This window comes from Trachurus trachurus, assembly GCF_905171665.1.
Source record: "Trachurus trachurus genome assembly, chromosome: 6".
In the NCBI taxonomy this organism is placed as follows: Eukaryota; Metazoa; Chordata; class Actinopteri; order Carangiformes; family Carangidae; genus Trachurus; species Trachurus trachurus.
This window is the reverse complement of record NC_139897.1, coordinates 14,914,199-14,932,789: the sequence shown is the minus strand read 5'-3', so window position 1 is coordinate 14,932,789 and position 18,591 is coordinate 14,914,199. Positions and strand designations below refer to the sequence as shown.

General features: G+C 41.7%; 1 protein-coding gene across 13 annotated transcripts in view; it reads left to right on the top strand.

The window, feature by feature from the left end:
* The first annotated feature begins 564 nt into the window (after positions 1 to 564).
* The window catches only part of mef2aa (myocyte enhancer factor 2aa), a 59,407-nt gene continuing 41,380 nt past the window's right edge, over positions 565 to 18,591 (top strand). For 12 of the 13 annotated variants that reach the window (XM_083973655.1, XM_083973653.1, XM_083973663.1 and 9 more), the window contains exon 1: positions 565 to 830. The gene's annotated coding sequence lies outside the window, so the exon portion shown is untranslated. Of the gene's footprint in view, positions 831 to 4,277; positions 4,431 to 18,591 lie in introns of those variants that run through there. The other variant, XM_083973657.1, reaches the window with a different exon arrangement.

The window sequence follows — 18,591 nt, the reverse complement described above, 5'->3', positions numbered from 1 at the left end:
TTGACTTGTATAGCCTAATAAAGCTCACTGCATGAGACGATAGTTTTAGGCCCTTTTTTAATTGGAGAGAAAGAGTGTCTGGGTCTATTTGTGGTCTGGTGCAATGTTGGAAATGCCAGCTGTCGCAAATCAAAGCCTTGCTGGAACAAACAGTTATTTGGCATATCACAGCAACTTGTTGAAGTACATCACTTACATTGTCATATATAATAACTTTTACTCCTTAATTTAAAAAGGCAAAGTACTGCACATGGACATTTGATGAACAGAGTTTTAAAAAAGATGTGTTTTTAATCTAAATGACCAGATATGTCTTTCAATAAATGAGGCATCAGTGAAGAATCACACATGACCTTACAAGAATTGTGTGTAAAAATGTGCATCATGTTGTAGGAAATTACATTTGTGTATTCTTCCCAGTCCCCTGTGAAAGGAGGGAAAAATCTTCAACACCTTCTGGAGTTATGACTGACAGCTGTGGCTGGTCCAGAGAGCCCTGAGCCAAGCCCCATCACATAACGCATGCCCGACATGTCTATGTCCATCTGGGGTCCTACTCTTCAAACCACTGCCCCCCTTACTCTCTGCCGGCAGAGAGACCAAGGGACAAGAGGAGGAACAGGGCCTTGTCGGGCTCGGAGGGAAGCATCCAAAGCCAGCTGGTCTGGCTTTGAGGTAAATCAATGGGCAGAGTGAAACAAAGGCAGCTGAAAGAAGAAGAAGAAGAGTTGCAGAGAGAACGAAAAGAAGAGATAAAGGAAGTCAAGACGCGCAGGAGAAGGTTGTAACAGCAGGTTCTGTGAAGGTGTCAGTGCAACAACAGCCAACAGGTGAGACACAGGTGTCACAAAAGGTCTTGACTCTTTGCACCTGATGGAAATGTGATGACAATGAATGTTAATGTCATACAGTACAGGGTTTGAGTCAGGTTTTTATTGTGAATCTTATACCAAATTACATCTTGCGTGTGATTATGTGAATTTGAAAAATGGTTTTACCCACACATACTGCATCATACTCAGTCCGCTGCATAAGTGTTCAGGTGAAATTTAATGAGCTGATGTAACTCACTACCTTAGTGTTGCTTGTGTTTTTTGCTAGCATGGCTGTTTCTCTTTATTGCTGGCATCACTTTGGGAAGATGGGAGGGGTGTATGTTGACACAAAGTGCTGCTAAAGGGGATGCTGAGAGCAATTTGGATCCACACTGTTGTCAGCTGGCATCAACATGAACTCGCAAAGAATCACTGCACAGCAGAACTTTTACTGATTGAAAACACTCCAAGGAAACAGCTGGGGACTTTTTCTATCTTAATTGTTTTCTGTCACGACTATTGTAACACTCTGTATTAGGCACAGGGAAGAGCAGAATAACATGCATGTGTGAGAAGATAGTGTTTTTAGTGTTTTATCAATAGTTTATCTTGTTGAATTTTTCAAATTTCAAAACTGCTATGCTTATGTAGATATTTGGTAAAATATTTTTTAAAAAGAGGAAGAATTTCCTGCTCAATTATTACAAAATACTAGAGAATCATATCATTATAAATGATCTTGTTTTACAGTACCTGTTCGAACTAAAGAAATGTTCTGCTCATTTGTGGCTGCACAGCTGGTGTCCAATATAGCACCTGAATCAAAATAGCACCTCTGGCTTTCATGGAATACGATCTGAGCCACCTGCATAATAAACATAATTAATATGACATACGACATGTTTTGAAAATAATAAGTCAAATAATTATCCAAAAACAAACAATCAATAAGAGAAAGTAACATTCAAAAGCTCCTCAACACATAAAGGGGAAGGCACTGCAGACATGAAAACTTAAACTGCAATAAAAAAGGTCTGGTGTGTGTGAAAAGCAGATGAGTGGGGAATCAAGCATCACTGTGGCTATCATGGGGACAATAACACTTTTGCTTTAGCGTTTACAATGCAGATTTTTTTTCTCTTTAAATGGGCATGTTGTAGGCCTACACATTATTAACTAGTTAATATCCAGTTAGCTGCAACTGGCATTAATTATAATGGATGAAGTGATTATTACATCTCTGCTGGCCTGTTAAAACCTAGCAGGTGGAATTCCTTGGTCCTTTAATATTGTTATTTGGATCCAGGATTTGCACAGAAAAGCTACAATGGGACAAGGCTCAGGCAAACTAAAGGAAGAGCTAACATATTGCCTCATGTGGGCAACTGGGCATAAAGAATGCCCTCACTTAACCTGAATCAGTGTGTGGACAGCAGCCAAGAGCAGGGAGATGCAGACAAGTCTGACAAAATTTAATAAACTTCAAGTAATTGCCTTTTAAATTCAACTGTCACCGCAGTTTGTTGTCATAGATTATGACATTTAAAACAAATCTATTGTGACTCCAACTATACTATACACCTAAGTGTGGTTATTACTGTAAGAACTGTTTTACAGCAGCGTTAAGAGTCATTAAGGCCAGTTGTAACTTCTTGGCCCAGGGCCCCGAGCAATCAGCAGGGATGAAGTAGACTAGACAGACACTATCTTTTCCTTTGGGAGCGGGGACTAACTAGTGAAAAAGGTATCGTAATACACTGGGGATGACACTTTACTAGACTAAAACAAATGAGCTACAGCAGCTGCTATACTTTCTGAAAACCCTTCTCCTTCATTAGTGAACATGCAGAGTAATGAAACAGGATACCATTAGGAGAGGATACCTAAATAATCACACATGGTTTCATTCAATCACTGAACCTGTTTGCAGCAGATCTCAAATTGCAGCTATTTCTACAACACAGAGAGAAATGTTAGTACATTAAAACTTCAGTCATGTGTCTATGTGACCTAAAGGATAAGGTAATATGATACAGAAGGAGTCATTCAAGAGCAACATTGACACGCCTTTGCTTCCAGATAATGAGGAGCCTAATGTGTGAAGGTTTGCGCAACTTCTAATGCAACTTTGTGCATAGTCCACTCTGCAATGCAATAACTAGCAGTGGAAAATAGACTCATATCCAGTGTAAATAGCAAGGAAAAGTCCTGCATTCAGATTTTACTTCAGTAGGCCTAAATGTTTGTGAGAAGTAGCAACAAATATAAAGAGCAATAAGAGCTTCTCATACAATTAGATTTATAATGTGTAAGCAGCTGTAGCTTTTGTTAAACACTTTATATGAAACAGCCAAACAAAATGCTATATTAATTGTTAGGCTACATCATATTTATGTGATCATTTTAGATTTAGTTGATAAACTACAGCTCTTACAGGCTAATACAGTAAAACTACTATTGCCCTCTGAATTGTAGCATAAAGTAGCGGATAATGGAAAAAATACTTGAGTTGACCTGTTTTGTACACTTCACAACACTGTACAAGCCCTACTGTAGCCTATATGTGAGAACAGGTGGCCATGTTAACTTGATAAAAAGGTTTAAAACTGCTGACTTTCTTCATGCTGCTCTTTGTTGTTACCCTGGTAACCCATATAAACCTGGTAAAATGTTCTTCCCATCCATATCACAGTCATAATCACACGGGTAAATGATAACTGTGCTCTATTTTTCTATCGCACCTGCCTCCGACAGGCCAGTAGAGACAGTCCCGATGCGCGAGGCCACCACACCTCCTCAGATCCTGCACATACACGTGACGAGCTCTAATGCCAGTCAGCCAGGTCTCGCCCCCCTGCTCTAATTGGCCACTCGACAGACGCTGAGGATTTTCATTGGCTGACGCACGCGTCCCTCAAACCAAATTCCATTGCTGTTGTCTTAGAGATATGACGTCAAATGTATCTAATGTGATGAGGCCGAGCCGAGCAATTTGAGAAAGTAGTCGTAAACACACTTGAACGTAATTACACTCTTTTTCCGAAGACAGCTTCATTTCTTTTGTTCGCTTGTTGTGTCTTTTAGCTCTGTCCAAGTTTCAATAAGTTGTGTGTGTGTGTTACACTGTAGTTGACTCACCAGCAGGGCCGAGTTGGGACAGAGTTGTGACATAAACACAGTTTTTTTTGTGTTATGTTTTTCAAAAACTACCAGCAAGGAATCCAATACATCTCGCATTATCGCATCTATACATTGATTTCAAGTGTGGGAAATAAATGGACTTTTCCCAACTCTTTCCAATGTTTTGACTGTGTGTATAGTGTGTATGTAAGCGTGTGTGTGTGTGTGAGAGAGAGAGAGAGAGAGAGAGAGAGAGAGAGAGAGAGAGAGAGAGAGAGAGAGAGAGAGAGAGAGAGAGAGAGAGGGAGAGAGAGAGGGGCAGTTCGTCAGATAAGGGGAGGAGTCTTTCACTGACAAGAGGAAGACTGGCTTTTCTGAGTTTGTCAGCTCCCCCTAAAATAGCAGTCAGCGTGTAAATGTGAACTGAAATTACATTTATCCACTGGAGCCACCGATATAGAGTGTCTATATACAGCGACTGACTTGGGAGTAAAGGTGAGTAACGGAAATAGAAACAATGTTGTTGAGTGTGGCAGCGGTGCCGTGAGTGAGAGTAGAAAAGCGCAAGAGGGAGATGTGGAGTGGATTTGGGAGTCGGAGACATTAATCTATTTATCTGTTTACCATCTCCGCTGGCATACATACGCTACAGTACGAGACAAGGGACTGTAAAAGCCGCGTCGTGTCACTTCACGTTTGTCATGTTTAAATCACCGGTGTTACGTTTTTCTTTCTTTCTTTTTTTCCTTATTTTTGCTGCCTTCAAAATGTCCAGCTGTCCGTTTAAAGGGCGCCGCCAGACGCGCGCTGTATCAGTCTGAATGCGAGAAACTTTTGCCAGGACTCAACACGCCGGTGGCATCGCACACATACACACACACACGCTCGCGCGCGCTTCACTCTTTGCTTCTTCAACGTGTTTCAATCCGCGAATTACGTCGTTAAAAACGCGAGATGTCGAAGTGCACTTTTGTTAAAACAGGGCGCATCGTTTTTCGGATCATAAATAGTAATCAATGTGTGTGTAATAATAACACAGTTAAGCCGTCACCACAACAACAGCAGGCTACAGTTCACACTGACATTATCCTGCTCATACAACAAGTTTACAGCAAATTGTATGTTTGCACGTGATGCCACTTCACAAAAACATGTATTTTATGAATTTAACATTATAATCCTTATGGATATTTTTTGAATTTTGACTTTAATCTCTGAAACCAGTTGTCAGTTTGGATACTTGCTTGATGTTAGCAGTGTTGAGGTCTAGATGGTGCTGGTCAGCCCAGTCTGCACTGTGGTATCACTACACTTGCTTACAGCCATGCATGTCTTTATTTTTATTTTTTCCACCAGTGTTGCCTGGTCCCTACAACCAACTCTCATCAGCTCAACCTAGGAGACATCAAACTTAAAATTATTCTAATTTGGCACTTTAATATGTCAGACTATTCTGTGATTTGGTGTCCTGTATCTCATTTATTTTTCCACAAATACCAAGTAAAAAAGTCTACTTTATTTAGAAGTAATGGGGGTTAATGACTGGTTAAAGCTGAAACGGTCTTGTCCCGACCGAGTGAAATAAGGTGAGATGTTGTAGAGGCGATCTTGTCTTGACAGACTTCTCACAGCATAAGATCACTTGGATCACTTTCTCATTATTTAAAATGACAGGCAACAGGACAGTGCGCAGTACATTTCAGATAAGTTACACAGTCAGTTTTGGTTACCGAGTCTGTGGGAGTGGATCTGTGCTGTGTGTGTGTGTCGTGGTACTTTGAATCTCTCGGTCTCTCGTGACCTTAACCTCTGGCCACAGTGAGCAATAGCCAACAGTAACCTGACCTTCTCAAATGTTTCTAGTGTATGCCTACACCCTACATGTCTCATTAATATTGTACAGAGGGAGTAGTTGTAACTGGAAAATACCACAAAGTTAATACTGGTATGAATGTAGTCTTTGGAAAATGTTCAGTTGTTTTTTTTTGTTATTGTATGGATGAAGTCCAGTAAATTCAAACAGTGTATTCAAAGCTAGGCCTTGACTGAACTGTGTTACATATAGGCTATTCAAACAATGAGCACTTTGATTTAACCTCAACGAGAAACACTTCACTGTGTACGCCTCTGTTATCTGGTTAAACCGGTGACATATTTTATAGTTAAAGGCTACATGAGTTGTTGCGGCACTATTAAAGCATACTTTTTCACTGTCCATTTTCCTTTACCGCTGTTCTGACAGCATGTACATTACCATACCAGCTGGTTGCCAGTGATTTCTAAAGCAAAGCATAAAGCACCCTCCAATCTGCAGTCATTAGCTTCTGTGCTGCCCCGGGCCTAGGCAGTAATGGGCCTTGTTGCTCATGATCCACATCACGTGAGCTCTTATGTCTAATGTGTGGATGAGGGATTGTTTCGACGCTGCTGAAATGAATATCATTTTAACAATTTATGTTGTGTATTAGTCACAGGAATAAAAGTGGCGTCCATAAAGGCACGGATAGAGCCATCACACGCTGAACTGTTGCTCTAACCTGAGATCCCTAATTCTCTACTTTGTGTGATGGAAAACACACAAGGAAAGGTTTGATGTTACAACTATTGAATTTTAACCCTGTATTGTTAAATGGAGCACAGGAGGATGTAGTAATGCAAAATAGATGGACGATGTTCCACGGTGACTGTCACTGTTTATGAAATGTTTTAGCCTTGTTACATGGTGTGTGTGTGTGTGTGTGCCACCCCCCCGTGTGTCTCTGTAAATGTGCGTAAGTGCGTGTGAGGCGTCTTAGCACAAGTTCTCAGTGGAAAGGCAGAAATGAGAGGTGGTGACGGTGTGAGGAACGGGCAGCTGCAGCATCTTTTACTGCTCTCCTCATCCCACTTCAATATCAGTGTCTCAGCTTCTCCTTCCAGGAGAAATGTGGAGTGTGTGGGCGAGTAGGATCTGCAATTAACGCTGGTTGTCAGAAAGAGAATGCTGGCGTTTACACGATGCCTCTGAATCACTGAGCGAAAGTCTTTCTCCTCCAATCTCCTCCTCCCAGGACATTTTTCCAAGGAGGACAAAACACCAGAGAGCTGAAAGCCAAGGATGTATTGAATGAAAAATAAGCGATAGAAGCTGAAAATTCTTGGTCCAATAAAGCGGATAGGGTTTCTTTGATGGTTTGGTAAGCCGAGATGTTCTTTTATACTGCAAATTTAGCTTTAACATTACACCAATTATGGATACTACAATTGTTCAACAATTGGTTTAAAATGTTTGACTTGGTTATACATCTGTCTTTTTTTTTCAATCATTTAGCTTTACTTAGATGTGGAGCATTTGGATATAGCTGATATTTTTGTACTGTACACTTGGCAAGTCAGTCTTAGGTGAAGCTGAGTTTTGGTGTAGAAAGGTACTGTAAGTTCTCAGACAACAATTAACTACATGCACTGAGGTGACAGACTCTTCTCTTTTGAATTAATAAACGTTTTATCTCCTTTTTTTCATACAGTTGATTTTAACTCTATGTTATGCTTTCTGTTATATCTATATCTACTGTATATGGTAACTTAATGCTTAAAAAGAATCTAAACATAGTGGCATGAGCATGTTCATTGTCACAGTGTAACTGTCCAGCTTTCTCTTTGACTAACAAAGGCGTCTTAGTAACATGATTCATTGTTTATTGGAGCATCAATATGGAGATTCCAGCATTCTCCTGTGAGACCTGGAGGTTGGATGCAGAATCTTGAGCCTGGCAGATAATGTTTTAGACTGCAGTTAACTGTGGACTCGCCCCTGCTGGCTAAAGAGAAAAGTGTTGTGCTGTTTTTTTTATGGTAAACAAATGGTCATATTGATGTGAATATGACATTAATTATTTCTGCTGTAAGAGTAGTTGTGAAGTAAGAGTTATTAGACTATAAATTGAAGGCAGGAAACTTTTGTTGGTTTGATTTCAAGTCAAGAGAGACTCGGTTTTATTTTATTTCTTTTCTGCCTTTGGTTAGTAGTAAATGGGTCAATTGTACCAGCTAATATCCGGTGTGTGGGGGTGTCTCGGTGGCCTTTGGTACCACTGGAACCAACGTCACTGCAAGGAGATCCTGGGTTCTTTCTGTGTGGCATTTGTGTGTGCCTCTCATATTAAACCGGATGTTCATATGTTGTGATTGAGAGCCTTTGGCCTTGGTGTTAACAAGCACAGTGTGTCAGACAACATTTTGGTGGTAAATGCTACTTCTTTAAATTGAATTACTACTTCAAAGTAGAAGGGATCTTTAGTGAGTACACTGAAATACCATTTTTAGATATCTCACAGACCAATAGATAGAACTAGTGCAAAAGTTATTAACTGAATTTCACTTGTGGTCAGAAATCTCCAGTAGCCTAATTGTTTAAGCCCTTTAATACCTGGATGTAAGCTCAGGGAGTGAATGCATTACTCACTGGGGCACCGTTTGTATAGCAAGACAGCTAGCAGTGACCTTTCAACTGTCCTGCCCTTGACTGAGACCTCTGGTGGTAAGCCACCCTGTTTGGCTCACTCAGCACATGTGCTGCTGAGCAGGGCAGAGCAGCTTAAGACCACACCGTCTTTTCCCGTCACCCCTGCTCTCCCAAACAAGGCCTGACTGGAGGTCTATTCACCTCTTCAACCTGGACCACACGGGAGAATCCACATGAAGATCCTCAAGCAGAGCCGCACTCTAAATCTGCTGCTAATCTGCTTTTGACACTATGATCCTAGTCTGTGTCTCACTGCACATCCATACTGCTCGCTGACTGCGACTCTGGCTGTGATTGTGAGTAAAGTACAAACAAACCACAGTGTTAGCCTATATTGCCACGGTCGCCGCAGTAGTATCCTTCAATAGGGACGGAAAAAAACGACCCCATGGGTCGCCTGCGAAAGCAGCTTATTACAACTATCAGTTACGCTTAATTGTTAGGCGACCTCTAGCGGATATAGTAATTATGACCGGAGCAAAGGAGGAAGTCAGATGATATTTTATATAGAGTGTTAAATCCTGCATTAGCAAGAAGCTGTGGGGGGTGGATGTGTTGGAAAGACATAGGACGAAAACATGGGAGGCTGCAGTTCTTTTCCAGTTTGAAACTGTTCCTTGTTTCTTCTATCTTCTATCCATCCTCTAACCTTTCCCTAAACCTAGCTAAGCAGTTTTTGGTAGGTAAACCCAACCATAACTCGTTCCATATTGACGAAATAGCATGACTACTGTAGTAGGAGTTATATTTCAGATGTTCTTATGGGTCACATCAGAGAGTGTTGATAAATGAACTCTTTGGTCGTTCAGCTTGGAGGACTTGTTGCTGTTTTGCTATTCATAAAAAAAGCACAACCAATTCTTGTCCTCTTAGCTGCCATTATTGAGCAAAATTTTAACAAATCCATCTAATCTAATTGAGTCAATGAGCAGAATAATACCACATGCACATTGTGCGGTTTGCGACACTAGATTGTGGAAGCGTGTGGTGGAGCAAAGGTGATGACTTTGAGAGAGGACAAGTCATTTTAGATGTCAATTCATTTTAGCACCTTTCTCAGCTGCACCTCCTCCTTCTTTGGCTTTCTGGAGCGCACGAGAAACCACAGAATCACACTGTGTATCGTCTAAAAAGTGAGTGGGCCACTCTTAGAAGAAGTATAACCCAAACATGGTTGCCCTGTGGTTTTAGTTAGTCATTTATTTTTTAGCTTGTTTTCTTGTTGTTGTTTACGTGAACACAGACACCCGCTTGCACCGAGACGTACTACAGGGGAGCGACCATGTTGCTGCACAATACTATGGCGATAATATTAAGTTGAATCATAAAGCAAAACTGATAGTTGAAAAGGAAGTTAAGAAAGACATCTCTTTGCTGAGTTGCATTTTCACTGAATTTTAATGAGACATACATAAATCAAAGGAATATATTATAATCTAATTTACTAGATCAAAAGATCTCCCATGATTGCTAATATACCCCACTGTATTGAATTACTGATGCCGTACTGTAGATCTTGCTCTCTCACTGGAGATTTAACTTTTCTGGCTTTGTGTGGAGTTGATTAAGTAGAAGCATCACGAGCAGACAAACAATTGAATTGTGTGCACAGTAAACTTTCTTCAAAGTCTGGTAAGCTCTGTGCGATGCGGCTTGTTTACTACGTTCTTATACCGTGTCTTAAAATGAGCGACTTGAAACATCATATTACAACCTTTATCGCCATTTATATCATTGCCTTGCCCAAGATAGTAAGAAGTAAAGGCCGCAGAGAGGTGTTAATCAATGGCATGGTGCAGTAAATACAGCTGTGAGACCTGGGTGTCACAGCTCCCACAGTGCACCCATTGACTAAAAGTCCAGTAGCCGCTGGAAGGAAGAGTTGGATCTCCTGCAGCTGGTCGAGCCCCGTGGCCCCCCGAGCTGCAGGAAGGAGGCCTGGCCTGCGATATCCTTGTTTTTCTGTCTGTCTGTGAAGCCCTGTGAACCAGGACAGCTGGGGGGGATGTGATTCCTCCCATTATTTCGTAGCACACATCAGCCCCGTATATGAACAGGGAAGGGAAGTGACCCTGCCCCCCACTCCTCCCCCCTACTCTCTGGAAGCTGCTCCAGTCCACCGCAGGGCTCTGACTTGCAGTTCAAAGTTGTCTTCCTCTCTGCTGTTCGGGTTGTGCTCTAGCAGCATGAACACTGCAGCGCCTTATGCATGTTGTTTGTTTTTTTTTAGTTCTTGTGTGAGAGCATGAGTTTCTAAACTGTTGTAAATTAGAGACAGTGTGTGTGTTGTGTCTATGTTGTGTTTTATATTGTAGATTCATATTGATAAGAATGCCTTCTTTGGCCTTGCCCACTTCGGGGGAAGTATAAGCCAAATTAACTATTATTATTTTATTTATTTTTTACAAACCATGATATTATCTTTAGACTTTTCCAGCTCAGTTAGCATTCTAAACAATACTCCTCTTTTGTCTTTGAGTAGACCCAGTTTCACAACCTCAAGCCATATTCATTTTCAATTCAGTGAAAACAGTCTTTTCCAATCAAGTTCGTCCATATACAGTAGTATTGTGATTGCATCTCCAGTCCCTAGATCCCAGCTCTCTATATAGTGTGACAGGGATTGTGAGTGAGGTGTCGAGTCTGCCCACTGCTTGTGCGTCTGCCCGTCTGTCCTCTCCCCTTCTCCCAGTCCACTTTCCATCTGTGTGCTGTGGGCTGCAAATCTAGGTGAAAATAGTCTCTTTTTTCCACTATGAACTGTTGCCAGCCTTTATTCATGTCAGACTGTGTTGTTCTTGATTTTTTTTTGTTTTGTTTCCCTCATCCCCTCAACCTCTGTCGCTGGTCCAACTGCCAGGGGTGTTCAGAACATATATGGGGGTTGGGCTGGGTGTATGTATGTTGGGGTGGAAGCGGGGGGCATCCATCATCAACCATTGGCCCAGGGACTCAAGACCAGGGGCTATCAGTGAACAGTTTGACTGAAAAGATTCCTGGAGAGGTGAGCAGCAGCGGGGCCCGTGGGGGTCTTTCGCTCTCACTCTCTCTCTATTTCTTTCTCTCTGTCTGTCTCCCCCCCCCTCTCTCTCTCTATCACAGTGTTTGCACACAGCATTCATGTGACAGCTAGCACACATCATCTGATTTGGGAAGAAACTGTGGGTTGTAACTGCGAGACAAGAAAAGTGCCCTGTAGATTATTTGCTCAGTGAATACCGTTCATTGACGTTCATAGATATTCAAACTGAGATAGACACAAGGGAAACAACGCTCCCCTCATCTTTCAGATTGAAGTCAATTTACAGAGCTTTAGTGGCAGTAAAGAAATGATTCGGAAAACAGGGCATTCAAGGATAGACTGCTGTTAAAACTGCTCTTTACTGTTAAGGCGAATCATTCACAAAGAAGAATCAAAGGGTTCACTGAGTACTCAAAGCGAAAACGTTCTTCTAGTGTGTCACAGAAACCTAATAACATAAAACCCCATGGCAAACATTTTAACACACCCATACATTTTCCTGCCACTTCCAGCCTCCATGTGTCACACGGTGTTGTCAGAAATGGGTGAGAACTTTCCTTATTTGAAATGTTTACATGACGTGAAATAACATAACATGAGATTGTAAGGAGAAAAAAAAATCAATGCTACTTTAGCTAGCTCCTTTCACTGTTGTTATGACTCATGGCCATCCTCACTGCTCAGATTGCATAAACCTTTTATGTAATGGAACACTGTGGGAAAGAGGCATCGAGTGGAAGATAAAAATGGGAAGAGAAAATCAAATATTTATTCAGAGCTTTTTAATTTTTTTTCCATTAAAACCAGACTTTCTCTAAGGGCAGACAGTGACTATAATCCTAAACAATATAGACTACATGTATGTGTGGCAAAAACTGTTGTTTTTCGTGCGCTATTTATTCAGGGAAATCTTCCTGCTGATCATCAAACACTGGGAGGGAATTGAATATCTGGAATCTCAGTGTCTAATCTGGATCCTCGGTGTTTCCAAAGATGTGTCGGGAGCGGGTAAATGTACTACTGCTGAGACACATTATGCATGACGTCCCTAATATCCTTACACTGTGGATTCCCCCTGGAGGAAGATCTCGGTTCATCTTCGCTGTTTACCATTTCTGAGTTGCAGTCTGCGCTACATCAAAAGGCTGCCATGGCAGTTAACACAACTCGCAGGGTTCCTGGGAGGGTGGAAGGGTGGGAAGGAGGGGGGTATTGTTGGTCCCTATGGTGTTGGCATTATTATTATTCCCTGGTGAGAAGTCCATCTAATGATAGACAACCATGCAAATGGACACACGCCACCACACCATATCAGACTACAGCATCGCACAATAATACTGTGCAAATTTCTCATGCATGCATTTGTTTCTTTTCTTTTTTTTGTGCATGTGTTTTTGTGTGTTGGTGTACAAGTGTTAGAAATACAGAAGGGAGAAGAGTTTTTCTCAAAAAAAGGCAATAAACAATGTTGATATTGTGAAAATGAGTAACCCACTCAAATGTAACTTAATCGGTTGGAGCATAATGTGAGATGGGAAGTGTTCATCCATAAAGAGTCCTCAATTTACTGATGTTGTGCCATGTCAAGACACTGACTTGTTAAAGTGACATACTGTCATAAGGAATGTCGGTGATGGAGGGTTTTTTGCTCAGAGACATAGTTTGTTAAACCAATGGCGTTAATATGAAGTGAGTAGTTATCCATTAGTGTGTCCATTGCATTTTAAAGATGTAGTATGACATACTGTAGTTAGGCTGATGATTAGAATTTATTTCCAAGGGTCAAAAGGTTAAAATAATCAAGAAGTTTGTCAAGTCACAGTGATGAATAATGAGGAATGCTAGTCTTAACATATATTTCCAATTTTATGGAATTTTATATTCCAATCTATAGAGACCCCCATTTCCATATTTCGCACATTCTGTGACATAAACTGTAAACTGTCTTGTCTGTAACAACAACATCTAGGGTCTGTCCGTCCTGGGTGAGGGATCCCTCCTCTGTTGCTCACCCTGAGGTTTCTCCGATTTTTCCCTGTTAAAAAGGTTTTCCATGGAGTTTTTCCTCAGTCGATGTGAGGGTCTAAGGACAGAGGATGTTGTTACGATGCCATTGAGACAAACTGTTTGTAAAAACGGGCTATACAAATAAAATTGCCTTGCCTTGCCTTGCCTTGTGATTAAAACCACCCAGATCTATTAGCAGCTTTTGTGGAGGTAATAAAAGATTTATCTCAGACTGAACGACAAAATATTATGCATAAAGAAAGAAAAATCTTTTAGCTGTTTTTCAAGATGCAACTATAATCATTCACCTAGATGGAATTGACATATATTCTTGCTCTTAAAAAAAAAAAAAAAAAAAAAACATGAGCAAAACCTGAAACTATGAAAATGTACCACCATGGAAAGAAACATTAATCTGTTCTAATTGTAATAATTAATTTTAAAAAAGATATAAGTGAACAGCTGTGTCATTGCTGGCACAACTTGAAACAGGTTTAAAAAAAATACTAGTTAGGGGAGCGGATGACATATTTGTACTGTAAGTGTCTTTTCATATTTTGGAGATGCATTCAAAACAGTGTTACACATTATAAGTTGCATATTTGTGTTTTTCTAATAAAGATAAACAGGACCATGTGTCTATAAGTCCTCAGCTGCCAAGCACATCCATTTTTAATGAGACATAATTCATCACCCTACCCTTGCATCAAGGAAGTTCATCATTATTTTCTTTGTTCATAAAAGTTTCACTCAAATATGCATCAAGGGATTTACCTTGAGGAGGAGAGTAGCTTTTCTACATGAAATGGATATAACTGCTAGGAGAGGGTCATCTCTTTATCCTTGAGAAACTGAGAATCCATTCATTGGCTGGGCTCGAAAACCTGACTGACGCAAATGGATCATTGGGAATAGAAGTGTCCCAGCAGTAATTATGTTACAACGCTGCTGCCGCACACTACCACAGAGGTGGGATGGGATGGGCGCGGGGTGCTTCTTTTAGTCTTGTTTCCTTTACATCTTTCAACATAGTTAACACAGTCATACTGTCTTTTCTCTCCCGCTCTGACTGTGTCTGACTCTCCCTCCCTTACTCTCTTGTTTTTCGTTCTGTCTCTACACACACACATACACACACACACATGCACACACCTGCTATCAAACCCAAACACACGTGAAGTGCAGTGGAAAGTTTCTGACTAACATTTATCCTGCTCTGCTGAGCGAAGGTCTTGTCCCTCTGTCGAATGACTTTTGAAGTGAGGAAAAAGTTGGTAGCTGATCATGTCACCTATTTGTCACTGTTGTCTTCCTGGCCTCTAAATCCCCACCGCATGTGCCTTAAAGCGAAGGCAAAACGTCTATTTCATTTTTTTCTTCTCCTCGTGCTATCAGGGACTCAGTGGCACTAAGTCAGTTAAAAAAGAGACATGAAATTAATGTAATGTCAATGGCGTTTTCTCATGAAACCCCAAGGCACTTAGTCAAAGTCACCTTGCATAGTCCTCTGATCCCCTGACAGTAGTGTGAGAGTGAGATGGAGGATGTCTGTCTGGTAATGCTGTCAGCATATGATGTCCTTTGGTTATTGGTTGTTATATCCTCTCATCATCATTCAGATTTTTGTAGATTGGATACATTGTCCGGCATTTATCTGAAAAGTGACATCATTTCCATTCAGTCGGCTGTATGGCGTGGCCCACGGTGTCAACGTTTTCTCTATGAGAACAGGTTCATCCTGTGGGGTTTTCTTTCCTTTTGATGTCATTTTGGAGGTGATAAGTAGCTTTCTGTCTCCTGGTCCCTGTCTTACAGTACCATCCCCCCAACCCGAGCAAGGTGCTAGCAGCATGGAGGATTGTTTGAACTTGCATTGATCCAATGTGGGATTACAGCTGGGTCATCGGAGAGTTGGACTGAGCTACCAGTCATCAGGGCAGATTAACCACTCTCATGCCTGCTTGGCTGCCATTTTAGTGCAGACTCTTAATGCTGGCTTTGTGGCTGTCCTCACTGCGCAGGTCACTGTCTCCTTTAGAACAATGCGTTTTTATACCTTTCTTGATTGAGTTTCATTCAGACTGATTTAATATGTAGAGGAAGCAAATTGCTGAAGACAAGATGCTGGATGACCTTCTCAGTCTTACATGGCTTTAAATCTGTAAGCAACCTGTTTAAGATTTGTCCTAAATCTTTACAGTCTGGAGATTTTGACCTGCAGGCTTTTCTTATCTGCAGACTATGTAATAGTTTTCCTTTAAAACCTTCAAAATACTCATATCAGAATCATCTAGGCTTTTCCTTGAAATGTTATTTAAATCACCCTTGGTTATGAGAAATGTCACCTGCAGCAATGCTTTACAGAAGAAGAGGAAGTGCTGCAGAAAGTCCATGATTTGCAGACCGGCCCCACCTCTCTCCACTGTACATTTCTCAAAGCCTCCTCCTTTTTCACTTTTTTTTTCTTTTTTTGTTCTTCCGATGGTTCTTATTAATTATATCTCATTAGTTGCCTTGGAAACTGAGGTGCGGGAATGTATAACATGAGTTCAAAGAAAGAGAGAAAGAGAAAATGAAAGAAAGAAATCACAAGAAAAAAAAGGAAAGAAAGACATTTTTAAATAGAGGGGGACAGTTGAAAAGAGGCGATGGAAAAAGTGCTTGTTGAAAGATCAGCTGTGTGTCAGATTAGCATCAGGAGACATTAACACTAGTGATGCTGCCGGGGCCACAATCCTGCCTTTCACTGCTGGAGAGGGAGATAAGCGCACTCTCACAAAAGGCAAGAGGGAGAGAGTGTGAGAGGGCTGGCTTGCCTCCACTCCCCTCAGGCCAACAGCCCCATTTACAGGTACAGCACCTTCTGATGAAAGCAAGAACAAAGAGGTGGATGTTCATTTCCTACTGTGCTGGTGTCAAGGCTCCATTGAAACAAATTGGTAAAACTGTGGATTTAGGCTGTGCTTTTTGCTTTATGTCTCTAGTTTCGCCGGAGGCTAATCACAACCCAGCTACAGCGTTGACACTTTGGGTTCGATACACTTAAGAACGTCGTCATGGATTATTTCACAGAATCCCCATATCATATCGCCGCGCATCAGATTACCGCGCGAGGCTGTTGCATCCTATCGGAAAAACGTAGTTCTGTCATAATCGTGTTGTTTCAATTTATATTAACTCGTGCTGTGAGAGCTGTGATTCACTCTTATGTAACCGATGGAGTGTTTGAATAACAAGGAAAGGTCTCTCTCTGCCTACTAATTGTAAAGTGAGTGGCTGAAAGCAGCGTGTGCACATTGTCCAGCCTGTGTAATGATCCTTCCAGTAAACATGATAAGCACACACAGAGCGAAGCCAAAAGAGATGAGTCCTTTGTTGTTGTTTAGTCTTACACTTCCAGTCAGGATGGTAATAAGGGGAAGGATCAGAGGGGAAGGTTGTCCCCAAGGTGGTCAACTCCCTTTCTCCCACTTCTCCATCTCGGCCCAAGTCCCCCCTGACCGCCCTCCCCCCTCTCCCCCCTCTCCCCCCTCTCCCTCCCTCCACGGAGGGCATGTAGAAGGGTCCTGAATAACAGGAAGTGGAGGGGCAGGAAGTTGAGTCTTGTCTGCCCACACGGCTTGTGGTAGGATACTGAGGCTAACGCTGCCTTGCACAGGAAGCGCAACTGTCACGGCTGTGCTCAAGACTTTGGCTGCTGTCCATCACCTTCAAAGCAGCCGAGGCACGCTCGCCTCACATCGTGGATGCTTCTCTAAAGCAAGTCAGACAGGATGAATGTTTGACTCAACTTTAATATATTAGATTTCATCTTGAGATGTCGACTGGAAAAGATTATGGTGGTATAGATTCCGCCGACACAGTGTTATCACATTACAAACCCAGAGAATAACGCTGGCCTCCTTTTTCTGTTCATTAGGTGAACCCATGTAACATGATTTTACTATGTAATTTTATGTTGCCTTTTATATAGGACATCAGTGGTGGGAGTGTTGCCTCAACTTTGTGTGGAGTGAACACAGGCTTACAAGCAGAGAGGAGGGAGGAGGAGATGCTGGTTCCAGTAATTACACTGGGAATTGAGCATGTTTTATTGATTGTGAATGGGCCTCGGCTGTCACCAAGCCTCCCATTGTCTCCGCAGGAGGAGGAGGAGGAGGCAGACCGGCTCTCCTGTCAGTTGACCAGTCTCACACCTCGACACGGAGGATCAGTGCAGCTACGGTTAGAAGTGACTGTTACGCTTAGTGTAACTACTTACTCGAGATAAAGCATATCCCAAAACCTCTGTCTGCGTCTGTGCGCGTGTTCAACAGTGAGGCATGGACTTGTTATGTTAGACATGTCATATTGACTTTCTGTCAAGCTGATACAGTTGTTCCTATGGCGACATATTCTCTGCACATTGATTTTAGGTGTTACAAATGTTTGGTAAGCATCTTTCAGAAGTGCTGGACTAGTTTATATCAGCGTGGACCAGGTGTATGTATCGCATGAAGGTCTTTTTATAGAGTATTGTGCACATTGTGCTGCTTTGTATGTTTGCAAATGTTGTTGGCTGTTACTGATCACCAATCTGATTTCCGTACAATTTGTAAAACCCATCTGTGTGGAATTTATTAAGAGACAGTGTATGTGAACTAAGGTTTATGAGACACCCAACGACATCAAGTTTAACAGATGATTGTTGTACTGATGTTGTGAGCAGCACAGGCCTTACAAAAAGCCCCGAGCATGCTGTGATCAGAGATGTTCAGATGTGACACTGCACTCGCTGTCCTCTGTGCGTCCACATGGAAAAAGCTACCCTTAGCATAATTACACGTTGTCCCTCCTTTTTTAACCAAATGAAAACCGACCTGTTAGACAATGTAGCTCATGCAGTTGTGTTGTTTTATTTCCAGTTTACCAGTGATGTGACCCGAGCGCTACAGTACAACGAGGTTAATGACGTAAAATATTTTTCTTGCTGTCATTATTTGTGGAGTTAGTGATGTGGTGTTTTTTTTCACAGAAGCCCTGAATACACAAGTATAAGTATCAACCATGTGGCTGTACGTCTTTATTGATGTGGCCTCGTAGCCTCAAGTCGTCCTGCTCCTGCTTCCAGGCAAAGTTTTTTT